Source organism: Felis catus, chromosome C1 (genome assembly GCF_018350175.1).
Source record: "Felis catus isolate Fca126 chromosome C1, F.catus_Fca126_mat1.0, whole genome shotgun sequence".
Lineage (NCBI taxonomy): Eukaryota > Metazoa > Chordata > Mammalia > Carnivora > Felidae > Felis > Felis catus.
In genome coordinates, this window is record NC_058375.1 from 166,095,094 (window position 1) to 166,117,806 (window position 22,713).

General features: G+C 36.0%; 1 protein-coding gene across 5 annotated transcripts in view; it reads left to right on the top strand.

Annotated features, from left to right (window-relative positions):
- RBM45 (RNA binding motif protein 45) overlaps positions 1 to 13,031 on the top strand; it is a 39,667-nt gene extending 26,636 nt beyond the window's left edge. For 3 of the 5 annotated variants that reach the window (XM_045034002.1, XM_045033999.1, XM_019838296.3), the window contains one exon: positions 12,957 to 13,031. The gene's annotated coding sequence lies outside the window, so the exon portion shown is untranslated. Of the gene's footprint in view, positions 1 to 11,708 lie in introns of all 5 variants that reach the window. The other 2 variants (XM_045034001.1, XM_045034003.1) reach the window with 1 other exon arrangement.
- Positions 13,032 to 22,713: the final 9,682 nt, after the last annotated feature.

Consider the following 22,713-nt stretch of genomic DNA (forward strand, 5'->3'; position numbering starts at 1 on the left):
GCCCTTTCAGATGAGTTCAGTGAGAGAAAAAGTACAGATTTAAAAGGCTGGTTACAAAAATTTATCCTTTGAATAATAAGTGTTCCCAAAGAAAACAACAAAACAAATTAGGTAGTAGTTTTAATAGAAATCTTGATCTAAAAAAAAAAAGGCTCAAGTCTAAATGAAGATCCTGTTTTATACATTAAATGCCAGCTGGAATGGAGCAGAGTTTTGTAGTTCAGGATTTCTCCAGTCATCCACATGTGAAGGTAACAAAAAAAACATCTGTGATCTGCAATTCACTACTTACTTGCCCTTTATAGAAAAAAATTATTTGAATATAATCACTACATTACCAAAATGAACCAAAATTAAGAAGAAAAGAATGAGGGAAGAAAGTTGGTGAGTATTAAAATCAGTAAAACTACTAGGATAATGCAGATAATTATTTTTAAAATATATTAAATGATTATTCTCAAAAAATTTAAATGGGGTTTACTAACTCCAGATTAAGTTAATGAAGAACCAAGAAGGGATCACAGTTTCTTTTTTAGGAGGTGAAATGAGGGGTAAAATCCAAACTTTTGTCGAAAAACAACAACTTGTTTTTTACTTTGAAAATTAAATGTAAGTTTAAGAGTCTTCTGAAATCTGTTAAGGTGATTAATAATAAAATTATTAACAGAATGTTTCCTGTCCAAATCCTTGGAAAAGAAAAAATGGAGTTGCATATTTGACAAGTCAAAAGAAAAAGAAGAGCGCTTAAGACCAAAAGTGTTTAAATTCTAAAATCAGAATGAAATGATTTGCTTCTTCCAGAACACTTACCTTTAAATCAAATTCTGCCACATACACCTAACATGAAAAGTATTTCAGAGTACCAGAAAGTATAAGTAGCATATTTACTCCTAAAATTACAATTAGTAGTGAAGACGACAAACCATAGAGTTTATATGCAGGATAATATAGGATTAAAATGCAGAAATACAAAAACCTTTAATGTAGAAATTGTGGGAGATCTTAACACATGTTCTGTGAACTATCATAGCAAATGAAGTAGAAGTGAGATATAAATGGGAAAAAATAATAAAGCAGAATTACTATATAGAAAAAAGAAGGATATAATTTTTTTCCTCAAATGGAATTGTTTACAAATCAATCAGCTAGCAACATTGAATAACAGGCAGCGTAAGGGACCCAGAAACATGTCTTAACTTCTGCCCATCAGCTCATAATATTTACAGCCGGGATCATAAAACCATCAAACTAGTTCTAAAGTGTGTTTAGCCTCTTTGTTCTAAAGACAAATTGTGAAGAAATCATGTACCTTCTATTCTAAACCTGGACCCTCTGGGCCTCCTTCATTCCTGGAGGAATGAAATGGATGAGCATTTGGTGCCCATCTGCTGGACATTACGTCAGCATCTGAGCGGACTGTAAAAGCTGAAAGCAATCCTTGCAGCCTGATAATTCCCTTGAAGTTCATTTTATAGGACAGAAATTCTACAGGCTCTGTTCTTTGATCACAAAGTAATAAAACCAGAGAATAAAAAGCACAATCACTTGGAAAGTAATTTTAAAGGCCTCTTCTAGTTATTTTGTCAAGAAAAAATGTAATAAAAGAAGAGCGAAACAATGGGGAAAAAGGGTGGGGGGGTATGTTTAAAGCTATGCTAAAGGGCATATTAATAGCCATTGTTGCATAGAGGGGGAAAATGGGTGAAAGTAAAACATAACACTAGAAAAAGTAACAATAAAGATAAGATTAATTAGAAATAAATTAGAAAAGGGGCACCTGGGTGGCTCAGTCAATTGAGCGTCTGACTTCAGCTCAGGTCATGATTTTGTGGTTCATGGGTTCGAGCCTCACATCTGGCTCACTGCTGTCAGAACTGAGCCTGCTTCAGATCCTCTGTTCCCGTGCCCCTCCCCTGCTTGCACTCTCAAAATTAAATAAACATTAAAAAAAGAAAATTAGAAAAAAAGTAAAAAGGCAACCTGGCAAATGCATTTTTTAAAAATTCAAAATCAGAAATAAGGTAATGAAAAAACAGGAAGATTAAAATAAGTGCCGTCAATTATATATTTTAATTTAAACATTTGTTATGAAATGTTAGGTACACGAGTTTAGAATATCCAATCAACAAGAATTAGAAAACCTGACCAGGTCAATAACCAAAGAAAAAATTCAGGTAGTTATCAGTGAATTTTAGATCCTCAAATGAGCCCCATCACTTCTAAATTCTTCCAGACTTCAGAAGCACATTATTCCTGTGGTTTATAAGTTTTTCCATGCAGCCAGAAAAAGGTGAGAATATATATTGATTTTGCATAAATAACATTGCCCTGACAGCAAAACTTAAAAGGCAATGAAAATCAAATCCATATATTGTTAATTTACCCATGACTATGGATATAAATAAACCAAATAAAATACTAGAAAGTGCAGATAATATTTCCCAAGAACATTTCACCATTGCCTAGTAGGGTTTATCCTTTGGTGAAAAAGCAGTTTACATGAAGAAAAATTATTACTGTAACATTTTCATAGGACCGTACTAAGATCTACAAGTTGATTACTTACCCATTCTTGTGATTGTGCAAATACTGTGGACAGTTCAGATTATATTTGGTTTACTTGAGACAGTCACTAGCTGGAGGAGTGGGAATAGTCTGATGTATGTATGAATCAGTGTCTAACCCTCCCCTCTAACTACATGATGGCTATATAATGGAGAAAGTATGGATGAATATTAGCGAGGGAACCAAAATGTCTAAAACTGCTTCTTAGAAAAATAGCTAAATTTATTGAGCCCTCACTATTTGCCAGGCATAAGGCTAATTGCTTTGCATACATCTCAAAACTTATGAAGTAAGTACAGTTTTTCTTGTTTTATTGAAAGGAAACTAAGGTGCTTTGAGAGAAATGAAGTAACTTGCCCAAGATCACACAGCCAGCAAAGGGGGAAGCTGGCCTTCAGATACAGATAGTCTTCTTTAAAATCCATGTTCTTAATCTGTACACTAAATGTCAACAGCTGTGACAAAGAATTCAGAAACTACCACACACCGATTGAATATTATGCAACAACAACAAATCCGTCCAAAACTATGAGACAGCATGGGAATACTATATCCCGTACAAGATTGAGAAGCTTTTGTGAGCAAAACCTGTTTATTTTTGTAACTTCCAACCCAGCTATGCACTTTATACATAATAGGCACAAAATGTTTATTTGGATTACAACATAAAGGGTTCTATGCCTGTCTTTTACTACAGAGATTCCATAAACAAATCCATATTTTCTATAAATATCCTAGTAATTGTTCAGATGCCATCTTTTAAAATTGAGACCCTACTTACTAGGCTGAGTTTTAAAAATTTAATTTCAATTTTATGTTTCTGTTGTTCTTCATAAATGTATTAGTGGCTAAATCACAGTCCACGTACAAATCTTGGTGGTATTTTAAAATAACAGGTAACATTTATTGAACACTTGCTAAGTCAGTACTGCCCTAGGCACTCTAAGGCATTTTCCCATTTATCAGTCCTAATAGTTGTATGGAATTGAGGTTAAATGACTTCTGCCAGGACACACAGCAAGCAAATAATGGAGCTAATAGTCACACTTAGGGAGAATGACTCCATGCCTTCGCTTAAGTTCACACTGTGTAATTCAAGTGCTGTTCTCTGTTTAAGAATGAAGTATAAAATCTTTGTTGTAAAAATAGAGCATGTAATGAAGAGATAATTTCATTCCATTGTGTGGCCCCTTGAGAGTGTGGGGTGAAGAGAAAAATATAACTGAGATGAGAGGAAGTGCAGAAAGCAAGAGAGAAAGGAATAAGATGGCAAAATAAAGACATGATGACTCAGTGGCTTTGTGGTCAAAGCATTGGTTCCTTTTTTTTTACCTTGGTTGTACGAGTTTAATTAACAGCTCTATTAAGCACCTGTGTACTGAGTGCCAAGAGACATGATGGTGAGAAGAAAAAAAGATAGCTTCCTTGCCTTTATGTAAATTAGTCTAATTCAGATTTAGTTGAAAACTATGAGGTCAGGGGCGCCTGGGTGGCTCAGTCGGTTAAGCATCCGACTTCGGCTCAGGTCATGATCTCGCGGTCCGTGGGTTCGAGCCCCACGTTGGGCTCTGTGCTGACAGCTCAGAGCCTGGAGCCTGTTTCAGATTCTGTGTCTCCCTCTCTCTCTGCCCCTCCCCCACTTGCACTCTGTCGCTCTCTGTCTCAAAAATAAATAAACATTAAAGAAAAGAAAAGAAAACTATGAGGTCAGCTATCACTTGGGTTAAAGCAGGCTGGCTCCTCCTATACCTAGGTCTTTCAAAGGATTCACCAAAACAAAAGAATTCCCCTTTTACTGTCCCTCCCCCAATTTGTCCACACCTAATTCTTTTTGTTTTACAGGGTCTTTTTGCTCTATTTTTGAGGCAAAAACTATAATGCGGTGTGCAAATAATAAGTATTAAGATTCAATAAATTTTGACAAATGCATATATACTCTGGCAACTCACTGTTTGAGACTGTTTCTGTGTGTCTTGAAAGGAGAGACTCTCTCTTTTCAGGAATGTTTTTATCGTGAACAGTCTTGGAAGATAGTGTCTCCCTCCAGAGCAAAAGGCAGGTTTGTTTACTGTCCAGTATAATAAAGGTAATGTCTTCTTCCAGAGCAAAGGGCAGGCACAATTACTGCCCTTTATAAAAGATTTAGGTTCCTGAAGCTTGAAGATCTTCAGTTCTGACACAAGTTTACTGTATACACAGCATCTTTCTGGACCCCTCTGTGTTACCTGTTTAAGGCTTAGGGAACAAGAGGAAACAATGCAAACACATCCAAACTGCTTATTGTGCTATGGGTAATAAAGTTCTTTGTCTCTGACCCAGGAGTTTTGTGTCTTCTGCCAGCATCCACAAGACTGTTAGGCTAACTTGCTATCTTGCAAGTAGGGTGAAACGTCAGACCCTTCACGGTTCTTGACCGCCACCCTCCTTCAAGATACAGACTTTTCCATTGGAGCAACAAGTTCCCTCACGTCTCTCTCCCATCAGTCTCACAAGAGACAATCCTCTTTCTGATTTTCACAATAGGTAGTTTTGCCTTTTCTAGAACTTCACATACATGGAATCATACAACATATACTCCTGTTTCTCTGCTGCAATCAGTATGTCTGTGAGATATATCCATGCTGTTGTGTGTATCAGTGGTTCATTCCTTTTCATGTCTGAGTGGTTTTCCATTGTTAGAATGGTCCTCAATTTATCCATTTCCCTGTTGATGGACAGTGGGTTGTTTCCAGCTTGCAGACTAAAGCTTCTGTAAACATCCACATGTTTCTGTTTGGTAATGTTTTATTATATACAGGAAATCGGGAACAAATCACGTAGAGTTGCTTTTGAAGATTGTTCATTTTTGTTTCAGAAGACACTTATCTGATCTAGACCCAAATTTCCAGCTCCATCTCTTTTGCAGTGGGCAGCAGCTGAAATTTCTGTCACAGTTTTCAGCCTTCCATCTGTTGTGTTTCACCTGCCCCCTTGGAGTCTCTCCTGCACAAGCACAGCTAAAGGAGTCAGCTAAAAATTGGGGTGAGGTTTATTATAGATTTAAGACTCTGTAGGTTGTGACTCTTTCCCTTTTTGATTATCCTCCCTAACTTCAAAGTTGCTTGGGCATCTCTAAACCCAGCCAGCCCATTGACTCCGCAAGCCAGTATGACTGCATTTTTCTGCTTGAGTTCTAGCATTTTTTCACTCAAGAGGATGTGAGAGTGTCCTCCGGCAAAAAACTTTATAAACACAAATCTCACCTGGTGTGATTCCCAAAATGTCTATTCCCCTCAGTTTCTGCCTGCTTTTGGTCATTCTCCAGTGCCTTCAAATAGCTGTTTTTCAATATGTTGCTCAGAGTTTATAATTGGTATAGAAGATTTAGTCAATAAAAGCTTCTTTACCATTTCCAGAAGCAGAATTCTGCCTAGTATATCTTTATCCCTTATTTTAAATCTTCTGTGTCATCTTACTTTGGATATATCTCTTATAAGCAACATGGAACTGGTTTTATATTTTATGGAATCTGATTCTGTTTGCCATTCAATATGTTGGTTTAATTGTAATTTACGTTTATGTGATTGATGACCTCTGGATTTAGTACCATTTTATGTGTTCTGTTTACCATTATTTACATTTGCTTCTTTGGTTCTGGTCTTTCACTAGATTGAACAGATTATCCCCCCACCCTTTATGTTTTCCTCATTTGGAAGTCATAAATTGTATATCTCTTCCTTATGTATATATATAAAATATATACATGCATATGCATATATAAAATATTTATGTCTATATTTCACATATATATCTAAATATACTTCTATAAAATTTTTACCAAAGTCTTCAATAGTTCTGTCTTCCTTACAAACTGGAAAAGAACATTAGTTCCTTTTATTTACCCTTTTATTATTGTCTAAAAATTTAGCATCAACTTTTTTTTCTTTTTGGTGCAATTGTAAATGGGATTGTCTTCTTAATATCTTTAATTACTTCATTGTGTAGAAATGCAACAGATTTCTATATGTTAATTTTGTATCTTGTGACTTTACTGAATTCATTTATCAGTTCTAGTTTTTTGGCAGAGTCTTTAGGGTTTTCTATATATAGTATCAGATCATCTGCAAATAGTGGAAATTTTACTTCTTCCTTACTATTTTGTATGTTTTTTTATTTTTTTCTTATCTGATTGCTGTGGCTAGAACTTCCAACACTATGTTGAATAAGAGTGCAACCTTCAGTGGTTATTCCAGTGAGATGTGTTTAGGAGTTTTGTTTTGCTTTTTTCTGTAAATGCCTTTATTTGTTTTTACTCTTTGGATGATAACTTTTGCTGAGTATAGAATTCTACATTCAGAGTTCTTTTCCCCTCAGCAATTTGAAGCTGTTATTCCATTGTGTCCTATCATTTACATTTCCTATTTAGAAATCTAATATTACTTTAATTCTTTATCATGCCTTTATAGTTAATTATTTTTTTCCTCTTTGGTAAGTACCTTGTCTTTCCTGATATTAAAGGAAAAACTCTAAGTTTTTCACCACTGAGTATGATATTAGATGTGGATTTTTGCATATATGACCTTTATTATGTTGAGATATGTTCCCTCTAAACTTACTTTGCTGAGACTTTTTATTGTGAATGGATTTTGTACGTTGTCAGATTATTTTTCTCCATTTATTGAGATAATCATATGGTTTTTATCTTTTCTCTTGTTAATGTAACGTATCACGTTAATTGATTTGTAAGTATTGAACTACTTTTATATCCCTGGAATAAATCCTACTTAATCATAGTGAATGATTTTTTTTTTTTTTTTTTTTTTAGAGAGAGAGACAGAGCACACACAAGTAGGAAAGAGGCAGAGGGGGAGAGAGAGAATCTTTTTTTAAAAAAGATTTATTTATTTATTTGTTTGTTTATTTACTTATTTAGAGAGTGGGGGGAGGGGCAGATAGAGGGAAAGACAGAGAATCCCAAGCAGGCTCTGCGCTGCCAGTGCAGAGCCTGACACAAAGCTAGAACTCACGAACCGTGAGATCATGACCTGAGCTGAAATCGAGAGTTGGACACTTAACCAACTGAGCCATTCAGGCGCGCCAGGTTTTTTTAACGTGTTGTTGGATTCAGTTTGCTAATGATTTGTTGAGGGTTTTTGCATCTGTGTTCATAAGAGATAGTGGCCTATTGGTTTTTTTGTTTTGTTTTGTTTTGTAGTGTCTTTATCTGGTTTTGCTACCAGGGTAATGCTGGCCATAAAATGAGTTTGGAAGCTTTCCTTCCTCTTCTATTTTTGTTGGAATAGTTTGAGAAGGATAGGTATTAACTCTTTAGGTGTTTGGTAAGTGATTGTTTCAGCAGCACATACACAAAATTGGAATGATAGAAAGATTAGCATGGCCCCAGACAAGGATGACAGGTAAATGGTAGAATTCACCTGTGAAGCCATCTGGTCCTGAACTATTATTTGTTGGAAGTTTTTTGATTACTGATTCCCTTTCATTGCTAGTAATCAGTCTGTTCAAAATTTTTATTTCGCCTTGATTCAGTTTTGGAATGTTATGTGTTTCTTGGAATTTATCCATTTCTTGTAGATTGTCCAATTTGTTGGCATATAATTTTTCATAATATTCTCTTACAATCCTTTGTATTTATTTAATGTCAGTTGTTATTTCTCCTTCATTTCTGATTTCATTTACTTGAGTCCTCTCTTTTTTCCTTCAAGAGTCTACCTAAATGTTTATCTTTTCAAAGGACCAGCTCCTGGTTTCATTGATCTGTTCTATTATTTTTTTCATCTCTATTTCATTTATTTCTGCTCTAATCTTGATTATTTCCTTCCTTCTACTGGCTTTGGGCTTTGTTCTTCTTTTTCTAGCTCCTTTAAGTGTAACGTTAGATTAGCATTAACGTTTTATGGATTTAAAAAAAAAATAAATATTCAAATATACCAACATATTTATGCTCACTATTGTTTCTTTTTGTTAAAATAACAACTTAATGATATGTCATTTATATGCCATAAAGCCACCATTGTTTTTTGCATTTAACTTCTTTCTCTAGTGTTCACATTTCTTCTTGCAACCTTCAGTGGTTATTCCAGTGAGATGTATTTAGGAGTTTTGTTTTGCTTTTTTCTGTAAATGCCTTTATTTTGCTTTCACTCTTTGGATGATAACTTTTGCCTGAGTATAGAATTCTACATTCAGAGTTCTTTTCCCCTCAGCAATTTGAAGCTGTTATTCCATTGTGTCCTATCATTTACATTTCCCATTTAGAAATCTGATATTACTTTAATTCTTTATCATGCCTTTATAGTTAATTATTTTTTTCCTCTTTGGTAAGTACTTTTCAGATTTTTATCTATATTTTTTCTTAGTTTTGTTAAAAAATACTTGACATATATCAGTGTATTAGGTATGCAGCATGATGGTTTCATTTACTGTGTTTGATATACTGCAGTTTATCATGATGTGTCTAGATATGAATTTATGTTTATCTTGCTCAATACAGAGTACACTTTTAATTTTAGGGGTCATTATTCAACTTTGGGAAGTTACTTGGCACTATCTCTTCAAATATTTCTTCTTTGTCATTTCTCTATTTCCTTCTTTTGGAAGTTCCATTAGATAGAGTCTCTCAGTTTGCCCTCTGTATCACTTATTTTCTCATTCTTATTTCTTAAAATCTCTTTCTGTTATGGGGGGTTTGGGAGGCTTGGTTGGTTAAGCATCAACTCTTGATTTCTGCTCAAGTCACGATCTCACAGTCGTGAGATCGAGCCCCACTTCAGACTCTGCACTGAGTATGGACACTACTTAAGATTCTCTCTCTCCCTCTCCCTCTTCCCCTACCCTGCTTGTGCTTTCTCTCTGTCTATAAATAAATAAATAAATAAATAAATAAATAAATAAATAAATAGTCTCTGTTTCATTCTGGATTAATTACTCAGTAATAGTTTCTAATTTGGATATCTCTCTTTGACTATGTGCAGACTAGAATGTCCATTGAGTTTTCTATTTCAATAGATACATTTTTCTAAAATATGTATGCATTGCTTTATCTTTTTGAATGTATGGAACAGTCTTTTTCTTTAGATTGTCCTTTTATTTTTATTTAATATGAAGCAAGTTATTGTTCTGATTATTGATTTTATGGCAGTGTTTTTTAATGGTAGATGTCTTCATGTGCTTTGGAACTTTGATTTTCATTTTCATTTTGAATGGGAAAGGTTGCTTTGTCATCTACACCTTTCTAAGGATTTTGCACTTGGCCAACAAGTTCCCAGGGTCTCTAGTCTCAAACCAGGTCTTGCATTGACAATTTGAGGTTTCTCCCCTGTGTTGATTAGTTATTGCCAATACAGTGTCAAAATCTCAGTGGTACACAACAATAAGCATTTATTTTGCTCACAAGTCTATGGGACAACTCTTAATTCAGACTGTGGATCTATAGTCACCTGGGACAGTTCCATGTGTGCTCATTGTTGAGCCCAGGTTGAAGGAAAAGCAGCTATCCAGGGGACGTTCATTTCATGATAAAGGCAGGAGCACAATAGAGGAAAGAATTTTGCAAACCATTGTGCAAGCATTTCAAACCCTTGTTTATATAACTTCTACAAACATCAGTTGGCCAAAGCAAATCCGATAGGCAAGTCCCCAATTAAGGAGCAATTTCTTCAAAGTTACAAGGTGAAGGGTTAACACAAAGAAGGGTGAAGGATCAAAGTCAGGAGTCATTTCAGTCAACCACAGTCCACCCTCTTGGCCACAATTATTTGTATGTGTCCCACAGAAAAACAGATTCACCCTTAGCCCAAGACCTCCAAGAGCCTCGTCCAATCATGGCATCATGATCAATATTCAGTAACTTACGGCATACATCAAATTTCAATGTGGCTCCCATTGATGTGGAAGCCTATGAACTAAGATAGTGGGGGGGGGTGTAATCTTCCCCCACCATTATACAACATGGAATGATGGAACTGGGATAGGATAACTACAATTAATTCCTAGTCAAAGGGGGGAGATTAAAAGGCATTAGCATTCGCTTTTTCTGAAATACCATGGGAAAAATGTACTCCTATTCTGAGAAGAAGGAATTTTCCTTGATTAGACCCTAATTCTCCCTGGCAGTGTGTCTCCAGTCCGTCGTTCTCTACTGCTCTTGGCTTCACCCTCCTAGAAGGTGAATTCTTTAGATTTCTGTCTTCCCTTTTGGTCACTTCTGAAATGGGCATTGGGAAATACGCCCCTTGTGGTACTAAGAAGCTTTCTCATCTACTTCCTGCCTATGAAAAGCCTTTGGCCCAGACATCTTTTTATATCTCAGTCTCATTCCCTTTTAGTCTTAGCTGGTAGTTTATCACTAACAGCTCTCTCAAAAATGGATTTTCTATGCATTTGTTTTCAGTGAGTTCTGTTTATCAGAACCATCCTGTGATTCTTTTTGGGACATGCCTCTCATTCTAGACTTCATTATGAGAAACTTCTACCCATTAGGCTTCTGAGGGACCCCTACCCTTAAGTTTTCTAGAAACGTGTTGGTCCAACTGAGAGGTTCTACCAGGCGTCTCCTTAATTCTTTCAGATGTCTTAACAAAGGAAGTTGCAGCAATGCCCTTGATTTAATATCCCCCCCCACCCCCCACCCAGGCTGAATCTGAGACTCTCTTGCTGGCTTGAGATGAAGAGTTTTATTTGCCAAATAAGCAAGTTCTGGGGGCTAAATTCCTCTAGACTCTTCTTGCAAGTTGGAAGGTTTTTTTTTTCCCCCTGAACTTATCTCTTTCTTATAGTACCTTATAAAATAGAATTAAAAGTAACTGGCTCATACTTTGAGCACATGCCTAGAAATCATCCTGCTATCTTTTGTGTTACCACTGGCAACACTTTTATGAAATACAGGTTGCCATTTTTCAGCTTCTGTAATAGTTTCCTTACCATCCATCACCTGCCCTCTAAACTAATACCACATATTTTTAGGCTTTTATTACTTAGCATCTCAGTATTAGGCTTTCTGCACCAGCTAGCTATTGCTGTGTAATGAACAACCACAAAATGTCAGTGACACATAACATTAAGCTTTTAATTCTCTAGTGGGTCTGCAGGTCAGTTACAGCAGCTTTAGGTATCAATGGCCGAAGCAGCTCTGCTTTATATCACAGGTCTGTGGGCAGGTGGGGCAGCTCTGGTCTGCAAATACTCATGCTAAGGCCCAGGTTGAACAGTGGCAGTTACCCCAGGGAAAGCCCTTTTCACTGAGGTGACAGAAGTACAAGAAGGTAAGCCCCGTGAGACAAGCACATTCCATCACATCTACTAATATCCCACTGGCCTAAACAAGTTCCATGGCTGAGCCCTAAGTCAAAGGGTGGAAAAGTATACTGCCTTCTGTGGAAAGACCTTCAAACTTAGCATAGTAGAGGATATGGGTACAGAGAGGGGAGAAGCATTTGGGCCAGTAATTTATGTCACCCTCCATGGTCATATGTGGGACTGCACTTCTGCTTCCGGAAGCATGCAGCTTCCTATGAAGTAGCCAGCAGCAGTGTTTTAAAGTTCCCCTGTGGGAGAGTGGAGGTGAGTGAGGATCACCCAGCCCAGCACCTAGTTTTAGGCAGTGAACCTGTCCTTGATCTCCATCTCATCTAGGGCACTTTTATTCTCTACTCCCCAAAAACGTGTCGACTCTCAGTTGCTTCTGCCTACTTCACAATCCAGTCCAGCAGGCCCATGGATGGCTCCAGGCCCCATTTCTTTGTTGTATTTCTTTTCTGTTCCCACCTCACAGAAATGTTTATCCTATTGAACAAACTCGTGTCTCTTTTTTTTAAGCTGTATATTTTTTCTTATGTATCACAGTCATGGATCTGGAGCAGGGGAAACCTTGAACCTTGAACTTTAACAGCATTGCCACCCAAAGTTGTAGAATACCATGTGAAGTTTCTCTTTTATTTCTGTGATGCTTTTTAAAAATAAAATCTGTTTTGACATCTCTTGGCACTTAAATATGCCTAAATTTAATACATTACAAAATATAACCAGTTTCTCAAAGGATAGACATCAATATTGGAATTCAGTACATTTGGAAAAATGATCAGGCTAATTGTATAAAAGGAGAATAGGAAATAGTCCTCTATTCTTAACAATAAATCTGATCATTAAGATAAACTACTTTTAAATGTGTATATTAAATATTAGTATATTTTATCACAACCCGGTTATTGTATTCTCTGTTCTAAGCCTTTCCAAATTTTTATCTCTTCTTTGTTTTTTTGACTTTTTACTATATACAATGTATTACAGAAAATTTCAAATATATAATAAACACAGCATAGTTTAATGACCTCTATGTACCCATTACTGAGCTTCGTAATTATTAATCATGGCAAACCTTGTTTCATTCATACCAGGGTTGGAGAAACTATGAACCACAGGTCAAATCCAGCCTACCGCCTGTTACTGTAAATAAAGTTTATTGGAACACAGCCATGCAGTTTGTTTAAATGTTGTCTCTGCCGGCTTTCATGCTACAATAGCAGAGTTTTGTAGATGCAACAGATTGTATGGCCTGCAAAGCCTAAAACATTTATTATTTAGGATTTACAAAAAAAAAAAAAAAGTTTGCTGACCACTATAGTGTCCTCTGACCCACCCTCCTTAGCAAAAGTATCTCTTTCATATTTCATTTTAAAATATTCCAATATGTATTCTAAAAGATGAGGACTCTAAAAAACAATACCATTCTTATCCTAAATAAATAGCAGTAATTTATAGTTTTGTTTCTTCTACGAGTGTCTCACTGAAGAACAAGTGAGAATTCTATAATATTTCTTTTTCTTCATAATGTGTTATCCAGATCCACCGTAGTCCACCCATAGTCTAACAAACCATTTCGTTACCTTTGAAAAAAACTGCAGACTTTTTATTGTCATTAGTAGTTCATTCTCAGTAATTTTAACAGTTTCACACCTTACCTGTAAATGACCTCAAAGAACAAAATATTCTGAATTTAGCAAAGCATGTGAGGTTAATAAGCAATAATAGCACAGTCACCAGAGAGATTTCAGCAAAACTGCAATTTGAGATATACTAAAGGTCCTGTGAAAAAATACAACATATAGGGACACCTGGGTGGCTCAGTTGGTTGAGCATCCGACCTCGGCTCAGGTCATGATCTCGCAGTTTGTGAGTTTGAGCCCTGCAAACTCTGTGCTGACAGCTCAGAGCCTGAGGATTCTGTGTGTGTGTGTGTGTGTGTGTGTGTGTGTGTGTGTGTGTGTGTGTGTGTCTGCCCCTCCCCCACTCACACTCTATCTCTCCTTCAAAAATAAATAAACATTAAAAAAATTTTTTAATACGGCATATAAAGGCAATCTTACATTTTTAAAAGCCTAATGTTAGTAGAGTTTTTTGGCACACTGGTTTTTCTTTTCTTGAGAAAACCAAGGAATTCCTTTCAGAGATTTTAACATTTAAGTGATTGTTAGCATTTCTAAATAAAATTTTATATTAAAATAGCCTTTTTTTCCAGTTTACATGGCAATTTAACAGTAGCTATGTCATTTAGTGTTTACAGCAACCTAGTGAGGCAGAGCTTCTTTTCACATAAAATGATTCCACTGAGACACAAACCCATGTCCTCTGCTTAAAGTCCACCACGGGTGCTGCTGAACTGGCTGTCACAAATCTTACCACAGAGCAGTTTTAAACAGGTTTTATCACCCTTTACAGGCCTTCGTTCTAGAAATGTCCTATGTTATGCAAAGTATTACTAACTACCTTACCTCCTAGCTATGCTAAAGATATATTTATACACGGAAGATATTGCAGTAAACTCTTAGGGAATCTGTACCTTTGGAGCTAGGATTTCAAGCACAGAGTGTTGTATCTTTCAAATTCAAAGGGCAAGGAACAATCTATTATATAGCTTTTATAAACTCCTTTTTAGCATTTGTTTTACATCCTTGTGATGAGTCCACACATTTCTATTGGAGAGCTGGTCTTAGAGGCTTGGAGAAATGGCTCATTCTGGCGTTTGGGCAGAGGAAGTACAAATTGAACCTGGAACATCTTCTTGTGTTAGAAATTAAGGAAATGCCTCCCAAAATGATGGAGGGGGGTCATGTCAAAAGGACACAGCCATCAGCTTGAAGTGAATACCACTAGAAAAACTGGGATGATTTGGGCATTAAAATAATAATAGTAATAAATTCTAACCATTGAATAAAATATGAATCCACAAGTCAGTAATGATATAAATAAATTGTATGTTTAATGAGAATGAGATAGTTACAATAGCTCAAAGTATCTCCCTACAAAATACTTATGGATTAAAAAGGGATATGAGGTTAGTTTATAATAGTAGCGCCTAGAAGACATCATTTTATTTACTTATTTATTTAATGTTTATTCTTGAGAGAGAGACAGAAACAGAGTGTGAATGGGGGAGGGGAAGAGAGAGAGGGAGACACAGAATCCAAAGCAGGCTCAGGCTCCAAGCTGTCAGCACAGAGCCCAATGTAGGTCTCAAACTCATGAACTGTGAGATCATGACCTGAGCTGAAGTCAGATGTTTAACCGACTGAGCCACCCAGGTGCCTCTAGAAGACATCATTTTAATCGAATTATCCAAGTGAACAACACCCCAGTAATGAGCTAAATTGAAAATGTGGAACCTGCACCCACCCAGTAGGATGTAATGAGAATACTTCATCACTTTTGTGAAATGTCTGCCAAAGGAGCATGACCTAATTGTTACATAACATTAGAGCTAAACTGGGGAACATTCTAAAAATTACTGACCTAGAGGCACCTGGGTGGCTCAGTCAGTTAAGCATCTGACTCTTGATTTCTGCTCAGGTCACAATCTCATGGTCATGGGATCAAGCCCCACATTGGGCTCTGTTCTGACAGTGTGAAGCCTGCTTGAGATTCTCTCTCCCTCTCTTTCTACCCCTCTCCTGCTCATGCTCTCTCTCTCAAAATAAATAAATAAACATTTAAAAAAAAATGACTGACCTATAATCTTCAAAAGTGATAAGGTCCTAAAAGTCAACAGAAGATTGAGGGACTATTTGAGACTGAATGAAGACTTCTAAGGAGACATGAAACTAAATGCAGCACTTAATTCTGGACTAGATCCTTTTGCTATAAATGGCAATGGAACATTTGGCAAAACTTGAACAGGGTATAAGGATTCAATGGTAGTAATGTGTCAATGTTAGTTTCCTGATCTTGGTTGGTTGTATCATGGATAGGAGAATGTCCTTGTATAAAGGAAATACACACTAAAGTATTAAGGGGTAATGGAGCATCTGGTCAGAAACTTGTTCTCAAATTTTTCAAATAACAAAAGTTCCTTATACTATTTTTGTAAGTTTTCTGTATGTTTGACATTGTTTCAAAATGGAAATGTTTTACAAAAATGCAAAACTAAATGCACATAAAGTTAGGGCAGATTCTCACAGATGTCTGTTACATAATGCCATTTTCCTTGGCCACAGGTACAGTTCTGTTACAGTTTTTGCCAGTCTTTCTACTTGACAAAAACTTACATCAAAGGCAGTTGTTCGTCTGTGAAAGCTTTAATAATATCACATTTGTTTTTCTTTGGGAAGGGTGAGCAATTTGAAAGGCAGAACAAGAAAATTCATTATTTCAACAAATGTTTCTTGAATAACATATCAAGCTCTGTGGTAGGTACTAATTTTCTCTCTGTGGTGGACACTGGGATACACTACCCAAATCCCCTTTCACAACTGAAGGTCTTATTCCCCTACCTTTTAGGAATGTTGCAGACAACTCAGCTGTCACCTGTCAGCCCCCTTCAGGGATTGCTTCAAGTGAGAGAGTGTCCTTACCTTCACAAGGTGTTCTACATCTGATCACTGGTCAATGTGAAGGCATAATGCCTGGCCCTCTTGCCCCACTCAACTCAACTTTTCTTAAAAGGGTCAAACTGTCTAAAGAACATTCCAGAGGGTAAAGGCTTTCATTGAGGATCTATCATGGCTCAATTTCTCCCTCTGTCAGTTCTTTCCCCTTCTCTTTGCCTTCCCTTACCCTCATGTAGGCGATGGTCCCTAGAACGCTCTTCATGAATCTCCTGCCTGCTAATCTCTGACTCAGAGTCTACTTCTTAGGGAATTCAAACTCTGCCAGCTTCTCTCAATGATTTCTCTCTGCAGCCAAAAAGGATCGTTACTTTTCAATTTTTTACTATTAAACACAGCTATAATTTCTAAGATTAAAATTTTATGACTTTCCTTCTTTTTCCCCATATTGAAAAGATTCATGTGTGACCTCTCTTGTCCCCTTCGCTTTCTGTTTCTTGATCAGCAAGCACGAAATGGGGAGATACAGAGACTAAGCAAATGGAAATAGAAAGACCACAGGTGGAAGCCAGAGTCTGTTTTGGGAAGGCAAGATTCAGATACAGGACAAGTTTGTCTTAGCCTTCACCTCTCTTTTCTTTGCTATTTATTCCCTCTTTCAACCCCTGCCTCCCAGGGATCCCTTGTCCAAGGTATTCAGATGACATGGCTCCTCCTTTCTCAAGAGATACCATTATCAACAATAGCCAAACTATGGAGAGAACACAAATATCCATTGACTGATGAATAGATAAGGAAGATGTGGTTTATATACACAATGGGATATTACTCAGCCACCAAAAAGAATGAAATCTTGCCATTTGCAACAACGTTGATGGAGCTGGAATGTATTATGCTAAATGAAATAAGTCAATCAGAGAAAGACAAATACCATATGATTTCATTCATATGTGGAATTTAAGAAAACAGATGAACATATGGGAAGTGGGGGGAGCGGGGGAAGAGGAGAGAGGTAAACAAACCACAAGAGACTCTTAATGATAGAGAACAAACTGAAGGTTGATGGAGGGAGGTGGGTGGGAGATGAGCTATATGGTTGGTGGGTATTAAGGAGGGCACTTGTGATGAGCCCTGGGTGTTGTATATAAGTGATGAATCACTGAATTCTATTCCTGAAACCATATTGTACTGTATGTTAACTAACTAGAATTTAAATTAAAAAAAAAAAAGTAATTCATTCTCACTGAGGTGTTAGGATGAAATGTGTCATTCTCCTTAAAGAGTTTACAGTAGAAAGAGTCTTGTTTTTTGAGGCTTACTAAAACTCAGAGTACTTCCACTGAATGGTGAAAGGAAAGCAGCAAATCTATTGACATTAGTAAGATGGATGGTTTTGGCACTCTACTGAATCATCCATATAGACAATCCCCTTCTCCATTTACACATCAATTGAAGTTCTCTTGTACTAAGTCCTTGGGGAATTATTTTGGGAAAAGCTAGTATTTGGAACCACTCCTATTTGAAAAACTGCTATAAATCCTTTACCGTAAGCATTCATAGATTCAGTCATTTTTTGAAGAAAGGGTGAGGTTTATAAATTCTTAGTAACATAAATTAGCTCTATTTTGTTTGTTAATGTCTATTTTTAGCAGACCATGGGCCATACAAATAAATGTTTAGGTTAAGAAAATGATAATCTATTTTTAGGGCTGGTGAGTTTTAAAATTCTTCCAAAGTAGGTAGTTTTAGCTATCACTATTTTTTTAAGTGTTCAAGTTATATAAATGCGATATGCAATCTGTTTTATTATAAAGCACATATCCTTATTTCTTTTTCTTTTTTTTCTTTACTGATATAAAATGTCATTTGAATGCTATAACCTAATGCTTCAAGGGTCTTGTTTAAACAAAGAAATTAAGTCTTTGTTGGTGTTTGCCTAATCTCTTTTCTGTTTTCAAAATTGATCCTTTATTGGTCATTTTTCAATCTTTGCATATGTGCCTTTTTTTTTTTTTAAAGTAATCTCTGTACCCACTGTGGGGCTTGAATTTAACAAACCCAAGATTGAGAGTCACATGCTCTACTAACTAAGCCAGTCAGGTGCCCCAGTGCCCTTATTTTTTGACAAGACATAAAAGTGGTAGTAATGATTCCACTATGATAACTAGGTCCTGTGTGTTTTTGGTAATCAGGACATGAGTTTCATCAAATCATAGACCTCAGAAATCAATGATCTAAACCTTTGTTGTAGTTTGAAATATAAATTAGCTTCAGCTCTTTCATTTTGAAGGTTATACCCCTAGGTCTATTTAAGAATTGGGCTTATTTGAATCTTCTTCTTTCCATGAGATTTAAGATCTATTCGTGTAATCTCTGGTATCACATTGATTTTTATATTCTAGGACAGTTCCAAAGGAGCCAACTAAAGATGGACATATTTTTTTCTCCTCTATTAAAGAGTTATTCATAGTATGTTACCATTAGTTTAAAGAGAAGTGTCAAAGACCTTTCCCCAAAGAGTTTCCATCTATGTGGGTAGGTAGAATCATATGTACAGTGCAGAATTAATTTGTAGTACTAATTTTCAGAGTCCAAATGAGTCACTTTTAAAAAGTGGATTTTCAGAGGGTTATAGGATAGAAAAACGTGTGTCACTGGGCATATAATATATACACTAAAAGCATTCATAGAGAAAGGATTGGAATTAAAATGAGGATTAAGAGTGGGGTTAGAACAGAAAGTGGTGATTATGGAAATAAGGTGGAAATTATGGAAACGGCAATTATTGAAATGGAATGGAAAACAAAATAATTTACCTTCAGATAACTTTATAATCTTTTCATGTTTCTACTCACTAGTAGCACGAAAGTCACATTTAAATCTTAACTTCCATTAGCAGAAATGTCGGTAAAGTCACTTTGTTTTACCAGGTAATAAGATGACTTCATTTTCTTTTTTTTCTTTCATATGTGTTGTGTCTCTTAGAATGCCAGAGAAAAAGAATCTAGGGGTGTTTTAATTTTTGAACATATTGTAAAAATTAGCAAATTAAATTTTATAATTTTAGATCTTTTTTTTCTTTAATCCTACATCATTCTTCTGGGCTTGGCTGATTTGGAAGATCCATAAGCATTTCACTTACTACACTATGCCAGAAAGCATCTATAATCCATTAGAAAAAAACACAGTCAACATTTTAATGCATGCCTTTTTAGTCTTATTTTTCTAGTTTTATATATTATTTTTAATATATAATATATAGATAGATACTATTTTTTATACAAGTGATATACTGCTCATACAATTTTTTAAAATCTTTTATTTTTAAAATTTTTATTTAAATTCTAGTTAGTTAACATACAGTGCAATATTGGTTTCAGGACTAGAATTCAGTGATTTGTCACTTATATACAACACCCAGTGCTCATCATAACAAGTGCCCTCCTTAATACCCAACCCCACTAGCCCATCCCCCACCCACCTCCCTCCATCAACGCTCAGTCTGTTCCCTATCGAGTCTCTTATGGTTTTTTTTTTTCCTTCTCTTCTCTTTTTCTCCCCCTTCCCATATGTTCATCTGTTTTGTTTCTTAAATTCCACTTATGAGTGAAATCAGATGATATTTGTCTTTCTCTAACTGACTTATTTTGTCCTATTGTTGGATCCTTAGTTTGTTTTCAATTCCTGACTATTATGAACCACACTGAGATCAACAATGAAAAAGCTTATGGCTAAACATTCAGGCTACAGGTCTATTTCTTTAAGATAAATTCTCACATGCAGAATTGATGGATCAAAGAATGCACAAATTTTTCAAGCTTTTGATATACGTGACCAAATTACCTTTCAGAAAGGTTGTGCCAAATGATACTCCCATGAACAATGTACAAGAGTACCTGTTTTCATACCTTCACCAACATTGAATTTCATAATTTTTCACAATCTTTGGTGAATGGCAGAATGAAGGGGGAAAAAAAACCAGTGTCTCATTTTTCCTAATTAAAAATTACTCATCAGATTTCCTAATTACAGAAAAATAGTTTGTTAAAGACAAAAAAATGTAGTCCTAATGCCAAGATCAACAGATAAGCAGCATTAAGACATTCCTTGTATATATAGACATTTTCTGTTATGGTTTTTACTTTTGACATCATACTAACATTAGACAGATTTTTACCTATGTTTTCATCTAATGTTTTTAAGAAGTTACTTAAGTAACTTCTAATTGTAGTAAAATACACTAACATAAAATTCATACCTTAATCATTTTGTAAGTGTACATTTTAGTATTGTACAGTTTAGTATTGTTAAGTGCATTCACATCATGGTGTGATGTATCTCCAGAATTTTTTCATCTTGAAACATTGTAACTATTGCCATTAAATAATTCCTCATTTTCTTCTTCTCCCAGCCATTTGCAACCACCATTGTACTTTGTGTTTCTATGAATCTGACTACTCTAAGAACCTTATATAGGTGGCATCATATCTTATCTGTCCTTTTGAGACTGGCTTATTTCACTTCACATAGTATCTTCAAGTTCATCCATGTTGTACTACCTGTCAGAATTTCCATCCATTTTAAGGCTAAATAATACTCCATTGTATGTATATACTACATTTTGTTTATCCATTCATCGTCAGTGGACACTAGGGTTGCTTCCACCTTTTAGCTATTTCGAATAATGCTGTTATGAACATGGGTATACAAAATTTGTACACGGCCCTACTCTCACTTCCTTTGGGTATATACCCACGAGTGGGATTGCTGAATCATACGGTATTTCTATGTTTAAATTTTTGTGAAGAACTGCCCTATTGTTTTCCATACTGGCTGCACCATTTTATGTTCCCACCAGCAGTGCACAAGGGTTCCAGTTTCTCAGGGTATCTGGGTGGCCCAGTCGGCTGAGGGTCTCCTTTGGCTCAGGCATGATCTCATGCTTCGTGCGTTCAAGCCCCACATTGGGCTCACTGCTCTCAGCACAGAGCCTGCTTCAGATCCTCTGTCCACCTCTCTCTCTGTCCCCCCCCCAAATAAATAAACATTTAAAAAATAAAAGGAGTTCTAATTTCTCCACATTCTCACCAACACTTTTTTTTTTTAAAGCAGCCATCCTGATGGATGTGAGGTGATGATTTAAAATTTTTTTGCCTCTCTTTCTCTCTCTTCCACTCCAAATCTTGGATCTGCTTCTCTCTGTTAGCTTTATAATCAGGGGCCTAATATTCATATAAAATTAGAAACATAGCCTCCGGTGAATCCACACTCATCATGCTCATAGCTTAGCAACAAACAGAAATAGAGGTGCTTCCTCTTAGCCTCAACTTGGAAAATATCAGGGAAGGACACTTATTGGCATAAACTAAATCACACACTCATGTGTTGGACCAATCACAATGGCCAAAGGGATGTACTCTTTTTTATTTATATGTATATATTTTTGAGAAATGGAGGTTACTCTGTGATGGGATAAAGCCTCCCTTCAGAGCATAGAAAGGATGAACAATTCCCTCAAATGAAGGACGAGATGAGTAGGACAAACATGGCCGTTTGGAGAGTCATTCTGAGCTGGGTAGTCAACCCAATGTGTGTCTGCTGCACAAAGAAGCCTTGATAAACATGTCTGCTACATGTTTGAAACCTTGATACCTAGAGTTTGAGTTCTTTAGTCCCTGCTGTCTTATTTTTCTCCTCTTTTCCACAAGAGAAATGAGGTTGGGGGGTGGGGGGAGCAGAATACTTTTATAAATGATTTCTTTCATTTCAAGCTGTCTATCTTCTTTCAGACCCATTGTCTAAAGACAAGCCCTACATCTGATGAGAGACATACTCTAAGAAAGTTTTTAACTAGAAATTGTGTATTCACCTGCAGCATTTCGAAATTCATGGTGTTTATACTCTTGTTCATGTACTTTTCAGTTCTATCTTCTCTGAGAAGGTCAAATATTACATACCATCTGTTTCTGTGAACAGAAAGCGCATTTTCTGATGAACAGAGCTTTTTGTAACTAAGAAAATATAAGACTATGATTTTTAAGTATCATGACTTAAAACCCCCATAGTAGGAGACTAACTCATATGATTTATTGCTAAATGAACTGGAGAATATATTTTCAACAAAAACAAATGCTCAAAGATGGCCCTATCATTAATTACATCTTCTTTTAGACATTTCAGTTCAGTGTAACCAGAGTTCTGATCTATGATTAACTTCGTATCTTAGCATATGACAATTATGAAATTTATGATTACAATTACCATTTATAATTAAATAAATAATATTGATTCCTATACTGATTATTTCTTATCCTATATTAGTTATGCTAATTCT